The following is a 21,417-nucleotide window of genomic DNA, read 5'->3' on the forward strand; positions in this document are numbered from 1 at the left end:
AAGATTGCATATTTCAACCCTGAAGTCTTGCCCTAGTCCAACTTACAACCCTTACTCCAATGCCATCTAAGTTACAACCCCCAACTCTCAAACCCGTCTAGGATTCAACTCTTCCCTCCCTGTTTGACCGGTTATGAATCGTTGACTGGGTGAACAGTAAATTTTAAAATAAAATAAAAATATTTTGATTTTTTTTCACTAAGTGAACATTAATTCAGAAAAAGAGTTACAAAAGATAAAAATTCAAAAAATACGATGTTTGAGTGTGTAATGTGCGTGCCAATTTTCAGCTTGTTTGGACATAGTAGCTCTCGGCAAAAAAGACAAATGTGTGTTCTGTGAAACAGTTAACTGTTTGTGCACTCTTCGGACCGATTTTATTTTTTTCAATGTTTTTTATTTTTTTCTGCATTTGCTGCCCCCGGTTAACTGGGTCGAAACTGGTCAACATGGAAAGAAGGGTCGAATGCTAACCGGTTTTGAGAGTTGGTGGTTGTAACTTAAACAGTATCGGAGCTCGGGATTGGAAATTAGACAGGGTAAGAGTTCGGGGTTGTGATGTTGGTGTTGCATGCTCTTGCGGTAGACATGCATGCTCACATTTTCAAATGGGTTTTTAATTAAAACTAACACACCGAGTAGGAGTACAATGTCTCAGACGCACTAATCGCCAACGTACTAAGCAGTAGCACTATTCAAGTCTCCATTGTCAAGATTTGAAATAAAATATATCCACCATCATGATGCTGCACATGCCGGATCTCGATTATAAAAATCTATCTATAGTAAGAAATCATATTCTGTCACGTATCTTCGAAAAAGAAGAAAACATTACATACGGCCTACGGCCACTCGATGCTTCACTGACGCGTGGACCTGCCGCCCACACGTGAGTGAGGCGTCCATCACCAAGACATTGGTGAGTCCTCTCGCGCGCCACCTCTTCTGTCTGTGGTGGCAAACTATCAGTAATTCCCTGTGATTTCCTCCCCCAAACACCTTCTCACACCCCGGCCTCCACTCCTCCCTCCCTCGACGGCGGCGAGCGACGACCCACCGGACCTCCGCGGTTCAGATCCCGGTCTCCTCTCGCCGGTAAGGATCGTTCTACACAAACATCCATCCCATTTCCCGCAATCAAAAGCCAAAATCGGAAGCATCCCGTCTCCGAGCTCGGCTCGGCGCCAGCTGACCCTCTCCGTGCCTGACGCGTGCGTCTGCCTCCACCAGGCCCTCCTTTTCCGTGATTTGTCGGCGCGGCCTCCGTGATCGATGGCGGTTGCGTCCGCCAGCGGCGGCGCGATGTTCCCTCCGCCCACAAACTCGCCGCCACAAAGCTCTGGGAGGACCCGTCCTTCTTCCGATGGAGGAAGCGGGACGCGCACGTGCCGCTCCGCTCGTAGGACACGCTCGAAGGTGAGACGAATCTCATCGCGACCAGATCTTCCTCTCCATTATGAATCCATTGATTGCATTGCTGCAACTAGCATAAACAGCCTGAATGCCAATTCTAGCGCAGTGTAGACAGTATGCATTGGCACTCAGAAAAATATCCTTATGCGTACAACTTGTGTCATGCAATAATGAATCCTATTACATATGTTACACTGACATATTTAAGTATATTTATTTACACTGAACAAACACAATAATTTTGTGAACAAATGATACTTCATAGAACTTGCCAAATTGCATGCACTACATATGGCAGGGGGCCTTTTATTTTTGCACTAGTAGTCTGCATCCCACACAGAGAAAGCACTAGAGGACCTCATCCAGTTGGCAGTAATTTCAGGGTAGTGCCGGTTGATCACATCTCGTAGGCCTTCAGTTGTTTTGACCCACTGCATCCCCTTCTTGGTGTATGTTTTCTCATTGAAATTGCTTGTAATAAATCGATCTGCTTCGAGCCTCCTGTTTACAGAAATGTGTTAAATTAATATTCATATCTTAACTGAGTAGTCATCATCTCAAATTAGTACTTCCACATTTGACTACTTCTTTTTTCTGGTAACATTCTGGATCTACCAGTAAAGTACCCATAATGGTCACATCGTTTGTTTTCTTGCCTTTTTGAACTTCGGTTTGGGTAAATTTTGAATAAGTGAAAATTAGCTTAAGCCACATTCTCAGTTGTTTCCTAATACATTTAACAAGGGCTTAAATCAAATTTGGTACTTTATCTAGCATTCAATATTAGTTAAAACTAAATATCACCTTGATGCCATTAAAATGAAAATGTTGAATGCTGTTTCGCTTATGGCAAATCCCTTGATTTTTTTCTCTGCCATAAGACCAACAAGAAGATCCAATTTCTCTACATCATCTCCATATATTGCTCTTATGGCTTCAATTGCATCCTTGTCACTTGTCAGATCCTCCCAACTTTTTATTGGAATCAGAAATAGTCTCCTCCTGAACTCATTGTACCTCGGTACACTTCTCTCCCTGTCTCGGTATACTTTATTTTGGAGGAAAATAAAATGACATTAATCTCAGTGTAATCATTATCAAAGGCATTAGACACAGTAATCCTCCTTATTTAACTTGAAGAGTACAGCTTTTGCTTAACATTGTTGTCTATACTATTATGCAGCAATGTCGTTGTTTTTTAAATCAATGGTAGTTGTGATTGACTAGAGAGTGGTGCTAAGGTTACAAGATACAAACATGATATATGTCTTGGTTAGAGAATCATGTATTTTCAATCTGATTAGTACAATAATAGTTTGGGAATTCTTGAAAATTGAAAAGTATGTTGTGATAAATTTCAACATAGTAGTTTAAGGATACAAAATACTTGTTCTAGTACTTAATTTGTTGCCAGTATGAGTTATTTTAAATATTTTTATGCATTGGATTATTCTTGGTGGACCCTTGTACCAATTTGACATGGTGCAAAATCATGATCCTCTACTGATAGTGGTATAAATTGGGTCCAAATTTCGTACCTTCTAGGGCAGCAAGGTCGATTCTGTCAGATCGATTGGTACCATCCAAATTTTGTGGTATAAGGTCCCTGAAGAAACTTGGGTAGTTCCATAGTTCAAGTGCACCACAAGCTTGATATCCCATTGATAATGTTTGTTTTTCAAACCCTATTTTTGAAAGCTGATCTTCCCCCTTGAGACCAACCAACTCTCCAATATCGATACTACATTTTGACACAAGAAAGAAATGGTGTCAGTGTTTCTGTTAGTTATACTAAAAATGTGCTAACCGAGCAGAAAACTTATTGTGACCAAGATTATACATTCTACTTTTTATTGTATAGTTAAGAAGCTAAAAAACACAATAAATCTAGCTGTTTGTGTCGAGTTCAGTGTCTAATGTCAGGTTCAGTAATCCATGATGTAAGAGTCGATATCTAATAGAAGAATGTCTTAACTTTTTTTCCTCATTTCTTTATAATATGTATCACTCTTTTTCTGTCTGATCTAATGAAAGTTGTTAGTTTGCATTCCATCTTCTACATAAAAAATGAGAGGAATGGATGCCAAACATAAATTGTGTACTCACTCTTCTAGGTATGGTGGGGAATTATTTGCAGCGGGTTGCCCGGTTGGATCCCTGAGCTTGAGAGTGGTTGGTATTAAGGAATGCATTCTGTAAACACTGGTAAACTCTTCAGTCAAAGAATAAGGTACGCCATGGTTGATCGGCTTCTTCAATCCCACAAGCCCACCTAATGCCGTTCCTCCTATGTGACCAAATGTATCTTTAAATTTCTTACCCAATAATCCATACCTTCACAAAAGAATCAGAATATCAGGTAAATTGTACACATTCTCACTAATTTAATTAATTTGAATTTGCAGATGTAAATAAAATTTAAGTAATACCATCATCAACATTTAATTTTTTTCTTTCGGCAAATATGATAAAATGAGATAAATATATCCTCACCAATTTGCGCGCATTGCAGCTCTCATGGTTTTAGTCTTGAGAAGCTCGACAGTCCAATCAATAGTGTGAATCTTTGCAATGACAGCAGAAGTGACCAATTTGGCATACCGATATAATTCTTCATCTGATAGGTTGGGATGATCTTCCTGAGATTAAAACAAAATTTGTAATTTTTTCTTCATATTTTTAGCATAAATAAAACAAATTAATGTCTTGGTAAATAACAGCCTTATCGGTACGGTGGTAAGAAGTCAAGAACATCAAATTCTTCCTAAAATCTAAACAAATAGATCATAGTAATGCTTCACTTACCTTTATTGCATCACAAACTGCATTGTGTTCCTTAACAAAAAGAGCTTGTAAGATCGAAACCCCAACCCAACCATTGCGAACGTCGCCCGATAATGGCACACCATTCTCCTAATGCAAAAGAAGACCGTCATCTCCGATCACTAGTTTTCCATCAACATAAGTCCTGGTCTTTTCTGCCTGTTTCTCATTATTACCATATACTGCACTCCCATCCCTTGGTACATACAAACATAGAAATTGCAAAAAATTACGACATTTCATGCACAAATGTGCATTGATTTATATGTATTCATCGATCTTCTCTATTTTTTAAGTTCATTCTTTGTGCTTAAGAGAAATTTCTGATAAAGATCTTAACGTGAGAAAATCTTAAGCATTACTCACCACCAAGCTGTGCGGACATTATTGTAACCAGTCTTTATTCCATCAGAATTTGTAGGCTGTTCTTTTGTGGCGTAGAACTTGAACGATTTGAGGGGGCACTCATTGGCCACTTCTTTTGGAGTAGTGATTTCAATCTGGAAGAAACCAAGAAAATTGAATTATATATCAACTAACAATTAGAGGTGGTAGAACCTGACCCAACCCGAGAAACCTGCTCGACTCGAATCCGACCTGACATTTTCCAAAAAGTCAAACTGACCTGACCTGAACCAACTCGACCAGATCCAAAACTGACCCAATCCAAGATCAAATAGCATCCAATCCAACTCAAATCAACATATGATCAAAAAAGGTTGATATTGAAATTGGTCTGACCTGACCCGTCCATCACCCAACCCGACCCAACTCGACCCGAGATATTCTAGAAGGCCAACCTAACCCAAGAAGTCTAACCCGAACCCGAACCGGACCCGCTCGCCCAATTTACCACATGTAACTACAATATATATTTCAAATTCTCAATGGAAGATGAATTTCTATTTTTAAGACTTCAACAAATTAAGGCTATCAAATTAAGGAATTAAATCAAGCATGCACCTGTTTGGTATCCTCCATATGATCCATCCAGTCATGAACCATGAACTGTATCCATGCAGCTGCTAGTATATTGAACTGCTTCCCTGTGTCCTTGTATTCTCGCCTGGCTAACAGCTTTGTCGCCACAACAAATGGATCTGGGCTCATCAACTGCATCGATAAATAACAGTTAATTATTTTATGCATAACCTGATGATTCAAAAGTATACCTCGAATTTCCATCTATTAACAATATGATATAATTAAAAGAAAATGGTTATAATTAAAAGAAAATTGTTCTGTTTTTAAATTAACAAGCAAACATTAGCTCTTATTTTTAATACTGACAAAACTCGCGTCTATTTTTTAAAGTTTCAACGTTAATTCATTCATTTACTTATTTGAAGCTTGCAGAACGAACTACAAACAAAAAGTTTCATCAAAAAGACTTTTATTAGTCTTGAAGTCAAAGTGTCAAACTAAATATTAAATCAGAAATAAAAATAAAACACTTTTTTGGTGACCTTTACTCCTTTAATTGGCTTCTTAGACTTTAATTTCAGGTTTATTCTTCATTAACTAAATTCAATATGTATAGTATCTAATTTTCTAGTGAACAAAATAATAGGGATGCAAATTGAAATCAGCAGATAAGAAGAGACATCTAAAGCATGCATATATATACAACAAGAATTACCAAAATAAAAGGGAAATAAGTGCTTAACTAATTTAATTATGTTATTAACTTGTATTGTTAGAACTTAATTAGAAATTTGGAATTTTGTAAGAAAATTACTAGATTTTTTGTAAATAGTGTATAATTAAGTACCTCATCCTGTTGATCAACTGGTTTCATGTTTCTCCCAAAAAAGGTGTATTGGCTACCAGCCTCAGCATTATGGGGGTCGTTGTACTTGCCATCTCCGGTGCGGTACGGGAACTCCTTGGGGTCAAACAGAGTACCATGAGAACTCCCAACAACTAGCAGGTTGTATTTCTCGAGGAGGGTCCGGCGAGTGTTTAGGTAGAGTAAACCGATCAGAACAGGCATCTTGTGCCACAAGTTTCTCTTGTCAAATGCATGAATGAACTACATGAAATTAAGAAATATTAATACATTGGAGATTTAATTAGGAATGCATATGTAAATTAAATACTTCAAATAATGAGGAATATCAATTGAATAGTTAATAAGGTGGTACACAAGCATGATAAAGCTTAAGTATATATGCGTGCTTCTAATGGCCATATTTATGAACATGATTTGTTAGTTACCACCATATGCATGGAAAAATAATACATATTGGCATGCATACTAATTTGAAAATATACTTCATTATAACAGATTTCCCTAATTAAATGGTGCATCGAACTTAATTTGGCGCAATTTTTGAGATATTAAAATGAATATATATATATATATATATATATATATATTATTTATTTAAATGAATAGATACTAATTTAAAACAGATCAAACAATTAAAATCCGGCATCAATAGCTCAAAATATAATTCAACTATTAGTTGCGTTAGAATTGATACACCCACATACACACACGCGCGCATGCGCGTGCTATATATATAAGATCAAATAAAGACATGTTTACAAAATATTTATGATAAATTAATTATGTGCTCATCTATATATGTATGCATCCTCTCTAATTAACACCCTTATCTTGCCATAAAATAAAACACTGACCACGTCAATAACATGCATACTGATTAATTTTCATACATAACATAATATTTATGATCGTACATTAATATATAACCACTACCTGATATTCTGAAGGAATATGTATGTATGTATGTAACTGTATGCAATATGTACATCAAATAAATACTTGATATATAAATTACTCTTAAACATTAATTAATTAAAACATACTAGAAAGCCAATCTTGTCACCCAAAGACATCTTAGAGAAAACATCACGGAGGTCCGGATGAACACGAGGCTTGAAGAGACCTGAACCCATGGCTACATGCAAACAAATTAAATGAATGTATGATCTTGAATATGAGGACTTACGAAGAAGTAATAATAATATATTCTGTGGAAGTTACAACAATCAGTAAGGTGTAGTACTATATTTATAATAGAAAAGGCATGCAGATCAACCCATTCTCAGTATGTTCTGATATTCAGGCCCTGTTTAGTTCGCAAAGTTTTTCCATCACTACAGTGACTTCGAATGTTTGGACACTAATTAGGAGTATTAAATGTGGATTATCGACAAAACCCATTCCATAACCCCCGGGTTCTTTTGCGAGACCTTTCTAATGAGCCTAATTAGGCCTTCATTAGACAATGTGGTGCTACAGTAAACAGTCTCTAATGACGAATAAATCAGGCTTGATAGAAAGGTCTCGCGATTTGCAGTCCATCCGTGTAATTTGTTTTACAATTAGATCATGTTTAGTCCTCCTAAATAGCATCCGAAAAGTGCTACAGTGAACTTTGCAAACAAAGTTTGCAATCTAAACACAGCCTCAAAGACACGTGCATGATTGATTTGCTGCGTACTATATAGGCGTTTAAATAAAAAAAATAAGATATGATGTGTACGTGTAGCTGCTAAGAACCGATAATTTTACGGGAGCTGATACAGTGATACCGTTGTACTCCCTCCGTCCCTAAATGATGATCGTAGTTGGTTTCCGTGCCACAAGTTTGACCGACATTTGTATCTCCGAATAAATTTATTAAAAAACTAGATTCAAATATCTATCTAATGATGTTAATTTTGTACTATAAATTTATTAAAAAACTAGAGTCAAAGTTGTTTATCGGGAAGCGAAAACGACAGTTATTTAGGGACGGACAGAGTAGTTCCCATTGTTGATACAGATGATTTGACCGGGCAAACTCGTTCTACATTCCTGACTTGTACATGTAAATTTGTTTATTATGCAGCGAAAATTGTTTATTATGCATGTAAAACCAATTTGTCAAGCTTAATTAAGAACATTAAACAACTTGCATACTAAGCATTTTTGCCTGCATAAAAAGACATCTAGTAACATGCATTTTACAACTAATACAGTGCATGCTAAATAAATTTGGGTGCATAATAAATATTTTGACCAAGTAAAAAAACGTCGGTAGATACTGCTTTCCTGATTATTTTGACCAAGTAAATATTTTGAGCCCAAAACCAATGGCGAAAGTGAAACCACGTGAGAGCAACGTTGCAACCTGCTGTTTAATTATGTCGATCTCTGGGTTTGCTCTTTCCCTTGGTCCCGACGCAAAAAAAAAGATGTTATCCTAAAAGGAATCTAAGGCACAAATGACAACAAAGGGCCACTTGGTTTGGCGGGCCGGACGCACCCACCCTATATTAGCTTATCCTTGTGGGGATGTTCGCATCCTACACAAGTTCTTGTAAATATTTTCTGCCTTCTATAAAAGTAAGGTATGCCATTGGCATACTCTCGAAAAAAATCACTTGTTTCTCTCAAAAAGAAAATCACATCGCTCCTCCGTCCTTCATCCTATCCTTATCCTCAACTTTCTCTCTCTCTTTCTCAAACTATTTGTCTCTCCTCTCCTTCTCTCTCTCCATGAGCCAGGCCTGGCACGGCAGCGGGCCGTGCCCGACCCCAGCCGGCCTGGCGGAGGGGGGAGACGGGCCGACCTCGAGCTCGGCGAGCACCTCCAGTCCCTGGGCAAGCTCATCCGGAGCATGGAGGATGCCATGACCACCTTCCTCTCCCTTGCGCGCAGAGCAGCAGTGGAACCAAACACCCCCATGAATGTGTCCGACCCCTAGGCCCTGCCTCGTTTGGGTCACAGCCACACAGGGGGATAGCTAGATAGCCCCATCAGGAGTACAGTCCGGCGTCATCGATATGTGGTTGCCATGCATGCCAAGAGGCAATCCACACTGGCCTTTGGGAGCCCAAGGAAGAACTGCGGGTAGGTTTGGTTTGCTGTCGCTGCCCTGCCAAAGACATAGGCCGGCCAAATCTTGGCGATCGATTTGGCTGCCCAGGAATCGGCCGGCGCAGACCTCAAAAATGAAGGATGGGCAGGCCGGCCAAAGCATGCCAAAAATTGACGGGTATGCAAACACGAACCTTGTGTCTGGTCAACGGCCAAAATTTGGTATGGCTGTCGCAGACACTCATCCAAACACGCACTACATAACAGTTCGTCGATCAAAAAGACGAGAAAGTCACTGGAGAATGAAATTGCACATAATGGAATCGATTGCAAAAATCACAAGAAGAATTGCTTGGCGCATCTGTCCCGCTGCAGCAGTTTCTATGGTGGTCCGGCCGCCTGTTATTGTCCGGGCACGTTTGGTTCTATGCCACGATTGGCCAAGCAAGGAAACAAGAAATCAAGAAACGATGTGAACAGCAAGGCTACTACTTACCTGTGGCAGAAGGAAAACCTGGAGATGTGCTGAGCTCTCAGAAATTCCCGCACGGCTGAAGAAAAGAGGCTCGCTCAACCCATGCTGGGTGCACGCCGCTATATATCAGAAGGTTGGCTGAACGTACTGTTGAAGTTAATCTTATTGCAATAGAATTTGCATGTGATACATGCTAGAAAAGGTGATGTCAAATTGGTTTTGTCAATACCAATTACCAAGTGCATGCATGTGTGCAGGCGATGGATGAGCTGTCGGCAAGGAGCATTTCCTACTGCTGAAGTTGGCTGGACGTACGACTCCAATATTAGTATTGATGAAAAAGAAAAACATGCAAAGACTTACTGGTATCCTCCTGTCAAGTTGACATTCCCAAGAAAGATCATATATATGTATGCGTATAGACGTCTTCAGTTTCCAGGAAATAAATCTGCTGTCCTGTCTCGCAAATGATGTTAGGAAATGCCAACGTGCTGCATCGTTGAGCCATTCGGACCATAGCCGCCACGCACGTGTTTTTGGTCCCATAGAGCATCCAGGAAGGTACCATGTGGCCGGGTAGTTGGGCACCGTGGAGTAGACCTTCTATCCATTGGAACCGGAAGATTCTTCTTCTTCTTCTCCGGTCGTGAGCGCGCACCTGACCCGGTCTCCCTCTGACCCGACCTGGACGCACGCTCCGCAAGTTGCGAGCTCTCGGCCACCAAGAAAGTGGCCGGAGGAAAATTTCCGTGGCACATGCCCGGCGGCCAATGGGAGGAGGTAGCCAACGCGCGCCCGGAAGCCCGGTGGTTGCGCCGTTCCTGTCACGGATGGAATAGAGGGTGACGTCCCCCGTTCGAGCTGGCCATATGCAGCGGGCGAGCATTTTCTCAACTCGGAAGCCCAAGGGTGCACTGCCCCTGCGTCTGCGTCATGGGAGGGAACGAACTCCGATATCCGTCGGTTTGGTTGTCGTTTCGTTGACCTTTTGGGCTTCGCCTCCCTCCTCCACTTCTTCCCCTGTAGTACTACTACTTGTATTTCTGGACGCTCTGGACGTCAGAGTGCGAGGGAGTGTTAAATATTCTTGAATTGTTTATCACCGACAACCTCAGCTGGTTAAAAACTTAAAATACAAAGTTTGGAAACTAATATTCTTGCTTTATTTTTTAAGATAGATTCGTATGCTTGCTTGCTTAGGCTGGCGAAAGCTTGAGAAAAGTATGCGAGTCGAGCAACTTGCAACAGATTAATTAGAAGGAGATTTCCATTCCAGCATATAGGAGTATATGCATGTCACACCAAATATAGATTCCGCCGGATGGATCGGATCGGTCGATCGACGTGGATCATGTCATGGCTGCAGTCCGCGAGAGCGCGAGGCTCTAGCAGTGGCTATCATGCATTAGTCCGGCCGGCAGTCCCGGCCGTGCCCGAACAAAAGACATACCTACCTACCATGTATGTACCGCAGCTACGTTTCGAAGAGTACAAAGATGGAAAACGTTTGTAATCATCCGGCTGATTTCAGCCCACCTCCCCTAGCCGCCACGTGCCTGTGAACCTGGCTCATTCCACGTTCGTTCCTTCCGTGATAAACGTTCCCACGGCTGTTACTTTGGTGTGTCCACGTAGGACTGGGGCCGCTGTTGTTGTTGTTTACCCCGCGCACATGCATGCGCTATGTAGCTCACGCCTACACGCTACTGCTGCTGCTGCCCCTCTCTCTCTCTCTCTCTCTCATCTGCCTTTCACGTGCTTTATTTCTCTTAACTAAGTTTTTTTAGGGATTTTCTTTAGTGAGTTGACTGCATAGCTCGGCATGCTGCATGCATTAACCATCCCGAGCAAGTTAGCTTTACACGGATTTGGGACAGACCATTTCTTTTGCCTAGCGCCAGTTGGGCATCGCTGCTGCATACGAAACACTCTCGCCAGCAATGCATGCTTTGAGTCGCCTCCTTAACGTTGCCGCCGCCGCCGCCGCCGATGTGAAGCATGTTATCGCAGCAGCATCAGCAGACAAACGGCTGTTGTAGCATCATCGAAGCAGACGTGCGTGTTAAACACAAGGTTTTGGGAAACTGCACGATACCCGTTAAGGGTGTGGCTATCTCATATATATAAGGGGTACACCAAGGTGTACGATACAATATACAAGACATATACAGAAGCTATATGTAAATACAGTCTAACACCCTCCCTCAATCTTAACTATGCCCTGAAGTACAAAGTATGTTAAGATTGCGCCTGCAGCCTACAAACTGAGGTTGTGGAAGAGGCTTCGTGAAAATGTCAGCAAGTTGATCTTTGGAGGAGATGAACTTGATGTGGAGTAGCTTCTGTGCAACACGTTCCCGTACAAAATGATAGTCAACTTCTATGTGCTTTGTCCGAGCATGAAACACTGGATTAGATGAGAGATATGTAGCTCCAATGTTATCACACCAAAGGACAGGCGGCTGAGTTTGAGGAACTCCCAACTCTCTCAATAAGGACTGTACCTATATGATCTAAGCTGTAGCATTTGCAACGGCTTTATATTCTGCTTCAGTGCTACTCCTGGACACTGTAGCTTGTTTGCGAGCAGCCCAGGCGATCAAGTTAGGACCAAAGAAGACAGCATGTCCCCCCGTGGATCGCCTGTCATCTGGATTACCAGCCCAGTCTGCATCTGAAAAAGCTGAAAGTGCAAAAGACGGCGCTGGCTGAAGAAGTAAACCATATGCTGCAGTGAGGCGTACATAACGAAGAATACGCTTCACCGCTGACCAGTGAGTAGTCCGAGGAGCATGAAGAAACTGACAAACACGATTGACTGCATAGGAGATGTCAGGCCGAGTGATGGTCAGATACTGCAGACCACCAACAATACTGCGATACTCAGTAGAGTCATCCGAAGTGAGAGGATCTCCATCAAATGCAGACAAACGATCAGTAGCAGACATAGGAGTCATGGCATGTTTACACTGTAGCATACCTGCCTTGCGCAGCAAATCCATGGAGTACTTATGTTGAGTGAGTGTCAAACCAGCAGGAGAACGAGAGACTTCCAAGCCAAGGAAGTAATGCAACGTGCCTAAATCCTTCACCGCAAAATCACCACTCAAGGAGGAGATGAGACGATCAGCAGCAGCATCAGATGAGCTGATGAGAATAATATCATCAACATACACCAGCAGATACATCGTCACCTCAGGCCGATGCAGAAGGAAGAGTGACGTATCAGCAGTGGAAGCAACAAAGCCCAGGGACCGAAGAACAGAGCCCAACCTGGCATGCCAGGCACGAGGAGCCTGCTTCAGCCCATAGAGCGCCTTGACCAGACGGCACAGATGATGGGGGCGAGCAGAATCCACAAATCCTGGTGGCTGACGCATGTAAACCTCCTCATCCAGAACTCCATGCAAAAAGGCATTCTGAACATCCAGCTGACGAAGAAACCAGCCTCGAGTAACAGCCAAGGATAACAGAAGTCGGATAGTCGTTGGTTTGATCACCGGACTATATGTATCCTCATAGTCAAGACCATACCGTTGTTTGAACCCTTTCGCCACTAACCGTGCCTTATAGCGTTCAATAGAACCATCAGCATGCCTTTTAACTTTGAAGACCCACTTGGAGTCAATGACATTAACACCAGAGACCGGAGGAACAAGTTGCCATGTACCATTTGTCAATAACGCTTGAAACTCTTGTTCCATAGCCTGTCGCCAATGAGGGATCCCAAGAGCAGCCTGAAAATGACGCGGTTCAGCCGAAGGATCTTCCTTGAGATGAGCAATACAGGCTGCAAGCCACGCCACCGTCCCATCTTTGCGTTGCTTGGGACAGAAAATGCCATACCTGCTGCGCGTGTGTGGCCTCTGAGCAGCAGTAGCCGGTCGTGACGGAACCAGAGAGACCGGCGAGGCATCAGGCGACGAAGGCAGTGACGAGGCAGGGCCAGACGACGGCACAGAGGCAGGCGACACCAGCCCAGGCGATCCGGGCCCAGGCGAGGCTGGTCCAGGGGAAACCAGCCCGGGCGACTCCAGCCCAGGGGAGGCCGGCTGCTCCACGCCATCCACGGTCGGCCCATTTGAGGCCAGCCCAGGTGAGTCGGGGGCGACACCTTGAGGCCCAGGCGATTCCAGCCTGGGAAGAGCTGGTGCGGCAGCCGACCCCGGTCGCGCGGGTGAGGCCGGGGCTGCCGACCCCGGTCGCGCGGGAGGCATGCATGGCGCATGCATGGCACCAGGCAGCAAGCCAGGTGCACCTGACGGCTCCTCCTGTTCATCCAGTAACTCAAGACGAACTCCACGACCTGTACCTGCAGCATGATTAGGCAACAACGCAGGAGAGTATGCAACATCAACAAATTGAGTAGGCAGGGGAGAAGTGGTAGATAAAGATGGAACTGGAGGTGCAGGAGTGATGGAGAAAGACGAGAACGTGAATACATTCTCATCAAACACAACATCACGCGAGATGTAGACACGGTTAGATGGAATGTGGAGACACTTGTACCCTTTATGAAGAGAGCTATACCCAAGAAAAACACAAAGTTTGGATCGAAACTCAAGCTTGCGCTTATTATATGGACGAAGATGAGGCCAGCAAGCACAGCCAAAATTTTTGAGAAAGGTATAATCCGGAGACTCATTAAGCAATAGTTCAAGCGGTGTTTTCATTCCAAGGAGTCGTGTAGGAAGCCTATTTATGAGAAAACAGGCAGTGGAAAACGCATCACTCCAAAACCTAAAAGGTACCGATGCATGGGCAAGTAAAGTGAGACCAGTTTCAACAATGTGACGATGCTTACGTTCAGCCGTGCCATTCTGCTGGTGTGTATGAGGACAAGACACGCGATGTGAAATTCCAAGCTTATTAAAAAAAGAATTGAGGTTGTGATACTCACCCCCCCCAATCGGTCTGAACATGGATAATCTTATGCTTGAGAAGACGCTCAACATGAGCTTGAAATTGGAGGAACACATCAAACACGTCAGATTTACGCTTGATAAGGTAAAGCCATGTAAATCGACTATAAGCATCAATAAAACTGACATAATAATTATGACCACTCACAGAAGTTTTGGCATGCCCCCATACATCAGAAAAAATAAGCTCAAGTGGAGTTTTAACGACACGACTCGAATCTGAAAACGAAAGCTGATGACTCTTGCCTTGCTGACAGGCATCACAGACTGTGGCAGCATCTTTATTGGACACAATGGGAAGATTATGACTATGTAGGATACTACGAACTATGGGAGTTGCAGGATGACCAAGCCGGATGACCAAGCCGTGCATGCCAATGAGTGGGCGAAACACGGACACCGCTGAATGCTCGAGGAGCAGATGGTGGATCAAGTGCATAAAGTCCATCACGCAGGCGACCTCTAAGCAGAACGTCCCTCGTGGCCCGATCCTTGATAAAGAAATAAAAAGGATGAAACTCAGTGAAAACATTGTTATCACGAGTAAGTTGTGGAACAGACAATAAGCTACGAGTAGCAGAAGGAACTCGAAGAACATTATGGAGATGAAGAGATTTTTGTGTGCGAGTTAAGAGAGAGGCCTGACCAACATGTGATATGTGCATACCTGCTCCATTGGCGGTGTGAATCTGATCATGTCCACGGTACGGTTCTTGCATGGAAAGTTTGCCCATCTCGCCTGTCAGATGATTCGTAGCGCCCGTGTCCATGTACCAAGTTGGGTCGATGGAATAGGATGGAGTGTGGCCTGCTTGGCGAGCAGGCTCATGAGTGGCCAAGGCAGCCTACTTCTCGTTGCCTTTGCCATTGTTGCCGATGCCGAGGAAGTCCTGCTTGAAGCGGCGATGACAGCGAGAGGCGATGTGACCTGGAATATTGCACAGCTGACAGGGGAGCTGAACGCCACATGAGGGGCAGCAGGCATACCGACCACCCCCGGTTGGAGGCATGGCAGCGGCGGCAGGTGGCCGCTGAGTCTCTGGAGCCGAAGGCACTGACTTGCCGCCGGTGGAGGACTTAAAGGGCTTCCCTTTGCCACGCGCGGCAACATTGGCAGCAAAAAAACTCGGGTTAGAGCGGCGAGACTTGATGCGCTGTTCCGTGGCGAGGAGGCGGGCGTAGAGATCGCGAGGTTCAAGCGGAGTGTCACGACCATTGATATTTTCAGCAAGGTTTTCATAGTCGTCGTCCAGTCCGTTCATGACGAAGGTGGTGAAGTCCTCCTTGCGAAGCGGCTGGCCAATGGAGGCCAATGTATCAGCGAGACGCGTCATCTTGTTGAAATAGTCGGTGATGCTGACGTCAAGAAGCTTGGTCTCCCCCAGCTCCGTACGAATAGTGTGAGCGCGCGCATGCTGCTGAGAGGCGAAGCTCGTGTGCAGAGCAGACCACGCCTCCTGAGACGTGGCAGCGAAGAGAACCAAGGAGGACACCCCCTCGGTGAGCGATGACTGGATCGCGGAGAGGATGGCCTGATCCTGAGCTACCCATGCATGATACGCCGGGTGATGCGGTGGAGGACATGGCAGGGAACCGTCAACGTAGCCCTCCAGGTAGCGACTGCGGAGAAGCGGCAACACCTGTGCACACCATGACAGATAGTTGTCTGTCGTAAGCTTCACCGGGATGAGATGCGCGAAGTAGAACGGTGCAACTGTCGCGGCATGATCAGCCACGGGAGGCGACGTGTAGTAGGCCATGTGGGATGATCCAGCAGATGCACCAGGGCCCGACATTGAGGACGGTGCAGCAGCTCCAGGGTAGGACGCGGCCATCGGAGGTGGATAGTATCCACCGTAGGGCAGCGGCGGTGGCGGGGCACCGTAGGGCACAGTCGATGCCCGGGCCGACCCGCTGTGAGCGGCGCCGTAGGACTGCGGGGCCGCAGCGACGTAGAGCGTCGTAGCCGCGGCCACCGGATACGACGATCCGTACGGGGCTACGGCGTTGGTCGCAGCAGCCGCAGGAGAGGCCCCATAGGGCCCTGCAGTCGACGGAGGAGGGGCCCCGTATGGCCCGGCGGTCGGCGGAGGAGGGGCCCCGTAGGGCGCCGATCCCATCCAGGGACCCGCCGGGTCGGGGTACGCAGCGCCCCAGGCCTGCGGTGGCGCGATCGGGGAAGGAGGTAGCGGCGGATCGGACGAAGGCCCCGCCATCGAGGCCTGGCCGGAGTAGACCGAGGCCAGGGGCGCGAAGAGAGGAACGGCGACGCAGGCGCCGTGGCAGGAGCCGGCGCGACGGCGGCGGCGGCGGATGTGGATGCGGTCGCGGCGGCGGCAGCGGAATACATTGGACCGGTTAGGGTTGATACCATGTTAAACACAAGGTTTTGGGAAACTGCACGACACCCGTTAAGGGTGTGGCTATCTCATATATATATAAGGGGTACACCAAGGTGTACGATACAATATACAAGACATATACAGAAGCTATATGTAAATACAGTCTAACAGTGCGAACATCGATCGTAGCACTGCCATGGCAAGGAAGCACGCCTTTGCAGCATCGTGGAAGTAGCCGGGCCTCCGTCGCACAGCATCGTCGCGGTCATCGAAGCACATCATCGCAGCAGCATCGCGATCGTTCGAAGCTTACCGCGGCGGCGGCGGCCGAAGCACCTGCAGTCACCCTCAAAGCATGTCGTTGCAACATCATCGAAGCAGTCAGGCTGTCGTTGTAGCATCACCGCGACCGTCAACGCATGTCATCGAAGCAAACCATGGCCATTTGAAGAACATTGTCATGACATTGCCGCGCCCGTTAAAGCATGTTCTCGCAACATCATTGCCACGACTGTCAAAGCACGTTGCCGCGGCATCATCGAAGCAGTAGTGCGGCCATCGCAACATCCACCATGGCCATCGACGCACGCCGTCGCAGCATCAGGGGAGCAGCCGACCTATGCTCGTAGCATCACCACGGCCGTCGAAGCACACAATGGCCACTCGTGGATGTTGGGGGCGCCGACAAAGGGCTTCGTGTTGCGAAGGAGAGACGCAATACCGACCACAACCGTCTTTGGCCGTGCTTGCTAAGAGGCGGTCACGGGATTCTACAAAAAGGCTGCAAAGGTCTTCGCCACATAAGTCATGTTGCAATGGGTCTTCGCAACACGTGTGATGTTGCAAGGTGTGGCGCAACATATGTCGTGCTGCAAAGGGAGCTGTAACGCTGGTCGCTCGATCATGCCGACCCAACGACTCGTGCAAAAGATCAGCCGACCGACGCGCATGCTTTTCTTCTCCGTGGACCGCAGCTCACGCGTAGTGATGCCACAATAATAGTATATAACCTAGCTCTCTTTTTTGACATTTACCAAAACCTAGCTTTTTGTTACATGGGTTTGCTGCAGCAATGTAAAAGGTAGCTCTAAAAAAGTAGCTAGCTAGGTGCAGCGTATACTTGTCCTGCCTAGACCAATGCCCACGTGATGTGTGAAGTGTCAACACAGTTTTCTTCGTGAACGCACGGCCTAATGACTCACCCGAACAGAAAACTGGTCGACTAATCCCACGGCTGAAAAGCGTCTAATCTAAGAGCTCACGAAGCGGTTTACTTTTCGCTGACATCAACGGGATGATGCGTAGCAGCCGCCTACAAAGATATCCCAGCTTCTTCCATAAAAAGACACGAACACGACAAGCCTGCTAGCTGGTGCAAGGCGGCGAAGAACGATTCTTCATTCTTGATGCCTGCAGTGCAGCTAAACATGAAAACAACATGGCACATATAAATACCATTCGATCAATACACGATCAATGTACGCGGACGACTAATCCATTAACTAATATTGCCTCCCCAATTAGTGTGGTGGTTGCCGGTGCCCCTTGTTAGGTGGCAGGGGTTGACCAGATCGAAAATGAGTTAACAATGATGATGTTGTACCGGCAGGCAAGTGACCTCGCCGTCGGCGCCATTATTGGCACGGGACATGACGAACATGCACCATGATTGCACTGCACTTGGTTTGCTTGTGACATTGGTACACTAATCCGACTCCCGGCGATGAGCTTTCGGACCTCAGTGGCTATTGGCTGGCTGGCTGGCTGGCTGTCCGTGAGGGCAACAGCGCACACAAGGGAACAGCGAGAAGGCAACTGCAGTTCGCAGCCCGACGTCTGCGCTTCCTCCGTCGCTGTCAGGGGAAGAAGATTCAAAGGCTTTCGATTAGATGGCTACAAAGGCAACCGCAACAAATGATTGGTCGCTGTACGGCTACTACTTGCGGGTGTGCATTTTCTCAAGGAAAAAAAAGGACCATGATAGGAACCGGATAAGCTTTGTCGTTGCTTTCATAGGGTTAGATTTGCAACTCGGAAGCTTGCGTTTGGCTCGTCACGCTCACTTCTCCTGTTCACCACCCAGACGTATCTCTCTCACGGGTTGATTCCCTTACCTATAGGCAGTCTTGGTTCTGGACCAAACACCAATGAATGACATTAGAGCATCTCCAGCCGTTGGCCCACCAGGAGGGGTTAAAAATCGCCCCATGGGGCGCACCGGCGCTAACCCGCGCGCTGGGGCGTGATGTCCCCCAGTCGCGGCGCCCATGTTATTTTGAAAAATCTAAACACGGCACAAAAAGGCGCAAATTCATTGCAAACTTCAGCGAGTTCATTCAAACTTAAATATATTTTACAAAATAAAGAAAAAACTACTAGGGGCCGCCACTCGCCGTCTCCATCGCCGCTCCTCGCCGTCCGCCGCCCGCCCTCGCAGTTCTACATGCCGAGGAGGCTGTAGAACCGCGTGTAGTCACCGCCATCGTCGTCGTCGTTGTCGTTGCCGCCTCCGCCGCCGCCGTCCCTGCTGCATCCCTCCCCCGATTGGCGCGGCGGGTTGGACGGTCCGGGGGCGGCCTCCTCGTCGTCGCTGTCGAGGATGACGACGCCGTGCTCGTCCTCGCGCCCGCGCTTGCGGGCTTCGATATCCTCCAGGGCCCGGCGCTGCCGGACCATCTCGTCGCGGAGGTAGTCGTCCCGCGCCCACTGCAGTGCGTCCTCGTCGGAGAAGCCGCGCCGGGCTATCTCCTCGTACTCCGGGGGAAGGTTGGGCTCCGGCTTGGGCTCGACGAGGACGAAGCGGCCGGATGGGGGGTGGAGTCGCCGATGCGCACGCCGGAGAAGCTGCGGGTGCGTGCGCTGACCGGCGTGTCCTGGGGCTCCGGCTTGACAGGGCGGAGGCAGGGAGAGCCCGACAAGCGGCCGGACGAGGAGGAGGACTCGCCGGGCTGCTCCGTACGCCTCGGCGTCCAGGAGCTCCCACGGTGGCGTGAGAAGGTCGGGGGAGCGGGGTACTCGAGGCGCGGCGTGTTGCCGCCCTCGATGTACTCGAGGACGGCCTCCAACGTGCGGCCGGGTACGCCCCACCACCGGCGCCGGCCCTCGGAGTTGAGCCTGCCGGAGGGCACGACGCCGTTCGTCGCCTCGAGCTGCTCGGCGTGTCGGCGGCGGAAGTAGGGCTCCCAGAGCGGGCTGTCGAGGGTGTACCGCGGGCCTTCCCTCGCCGCCTGCGGCAGGGACGCACGGATGCGTGCGATCTCCGCACGCCGCGCCGCCCCGGTGGGCGATGGTGGCACCGACAGGCACGCCGGCGCTGATCCTCCACGACCCGGGCACCCGCATGTCCGGCGGGGCCGGGTACTCGGCCTCGAAGAGGAGGCGAGCCTCATCCTCGTGCAGATGGCCGCGTCCGAAACCATTTGCCACCACGCCGTCGCCTGGGAAGCGCTCGGCCATCCTTCTGAGCTGGAGACGGCGAGAGGAGGAAAAGGGAGAAGTGGGCGCGTCGGCGGTGTAGTGTGTGCGTATCTCCGGCGCGCTGGTTCTCGGCTTATATAGGCGGAAGCGCCGCGCGGTAGGCTTGGCCGGCGCGTTACGCGTGGCTGGAGACGTGGCGGCTGAGGGGATGCGCGTCGCCCGGACTTCAGTGCGCCGCCCATGAGGCATCAATGGAGCTGACCGGCGCGGCAGCGCGCGCAGCTTTGGCATTGATTCGCCGCGGGAAGCGAGGTGATGAGGACAACGAAGCGGCGAGAAGGGAGTCGAGTCGCTGACACGGCTGGCCCACGACGCTTTCGCGCCATAAAAGATTCGCCCGGCGCCCCCGAGTGACCCCCGGCGCGCCATGTTCGGGTTGGGTCCGCCGGCGCTAATTTCGGCCCGAGCCGGCGAAAAATGGGCCCCTGGGAGCGCGACTGGGCCGATTTTTTGGCGCCGTTGCCGAAAAGTCGCCTGGGGGGCCTTGTTGGGGGCGCGGTTGGAGATGCTCTTACTTTTATTTTGAGATGGATGGCATCACAGTTACATAAGTTCTACACTAATAACTGCTAATACAATCGCAAATACCGTACGATTACAGAAATGTGTCTTTTAGACGGACGAAAATCATCCAAAATTCACATGATGGAGTAGTTGAGGATAACACAACGCGTGAACACTCGACCCGATCAGTATATTGATCAGAACGATTACGTTTTCCAGGCAGTCCCTGCTTCCATGTGCCCGCCAGGTTTCCGCGACTGCGGTTGATCCGCACATGTAGATAGTTGACATGGATAAGTAGAGCATTTCTCGATCGGCGTTTTTTTTTTAGGATTGATCGGCGTTTTTTTTTTTTGAGTAACAGGTGTTCTTTGTTTTAGCTGTGGTTCGGCGATTGCTGGTCCTTCTTGACTGATAGTTCTCCCACTGTAAACTTATATAAAAGTATTTAAATCACTACTTTAGTAATTTAAACGCTTTTATAATAATTTACAGAGGGAGTACAAATGAAGCACCAACTCGGTTGGTCCTGCAAGATGATAGAGGAATTATGTTAAGGGGCCAAGCCATCTGGTATGGTCAAACGGCCAAAATTTCCTTGACTCGAAAAACAACTCCGGCTTTGT

The 21,417-nt window shown here is 47.2% G+C and overlaps 1 pseudogene; it reads right to left on the reverse strand.

The window, feature by feature from the left end:
- Positions 1 to 1,521: 1,521 nt before the first annotated feature.
- LOC119278660 lies at positions 1,522 to 9,686 on the reverse strand (annotated as a pseudogene).
- Between the last annotated feature and the right edge of the window lie 11,731 nt (positions 9,687 to 21,417).

Source organism: Triticum dicoccoides, chromosome 3B (assembly GCF_002162155.2).
Source record: "Triticum dicoccoides isolate Atlit2015 ecotype Zavitan chromosome 3B, WEW_v2.0, whole genome shotgun sequence".
Taxonomy (NCBI): domain Eukaryota; kingdom Viridiplantae; phylum Streptophyta; class Magnoliopsida; order Poales; family Poaceae; genus Triticum; species Triticum dicoccoides.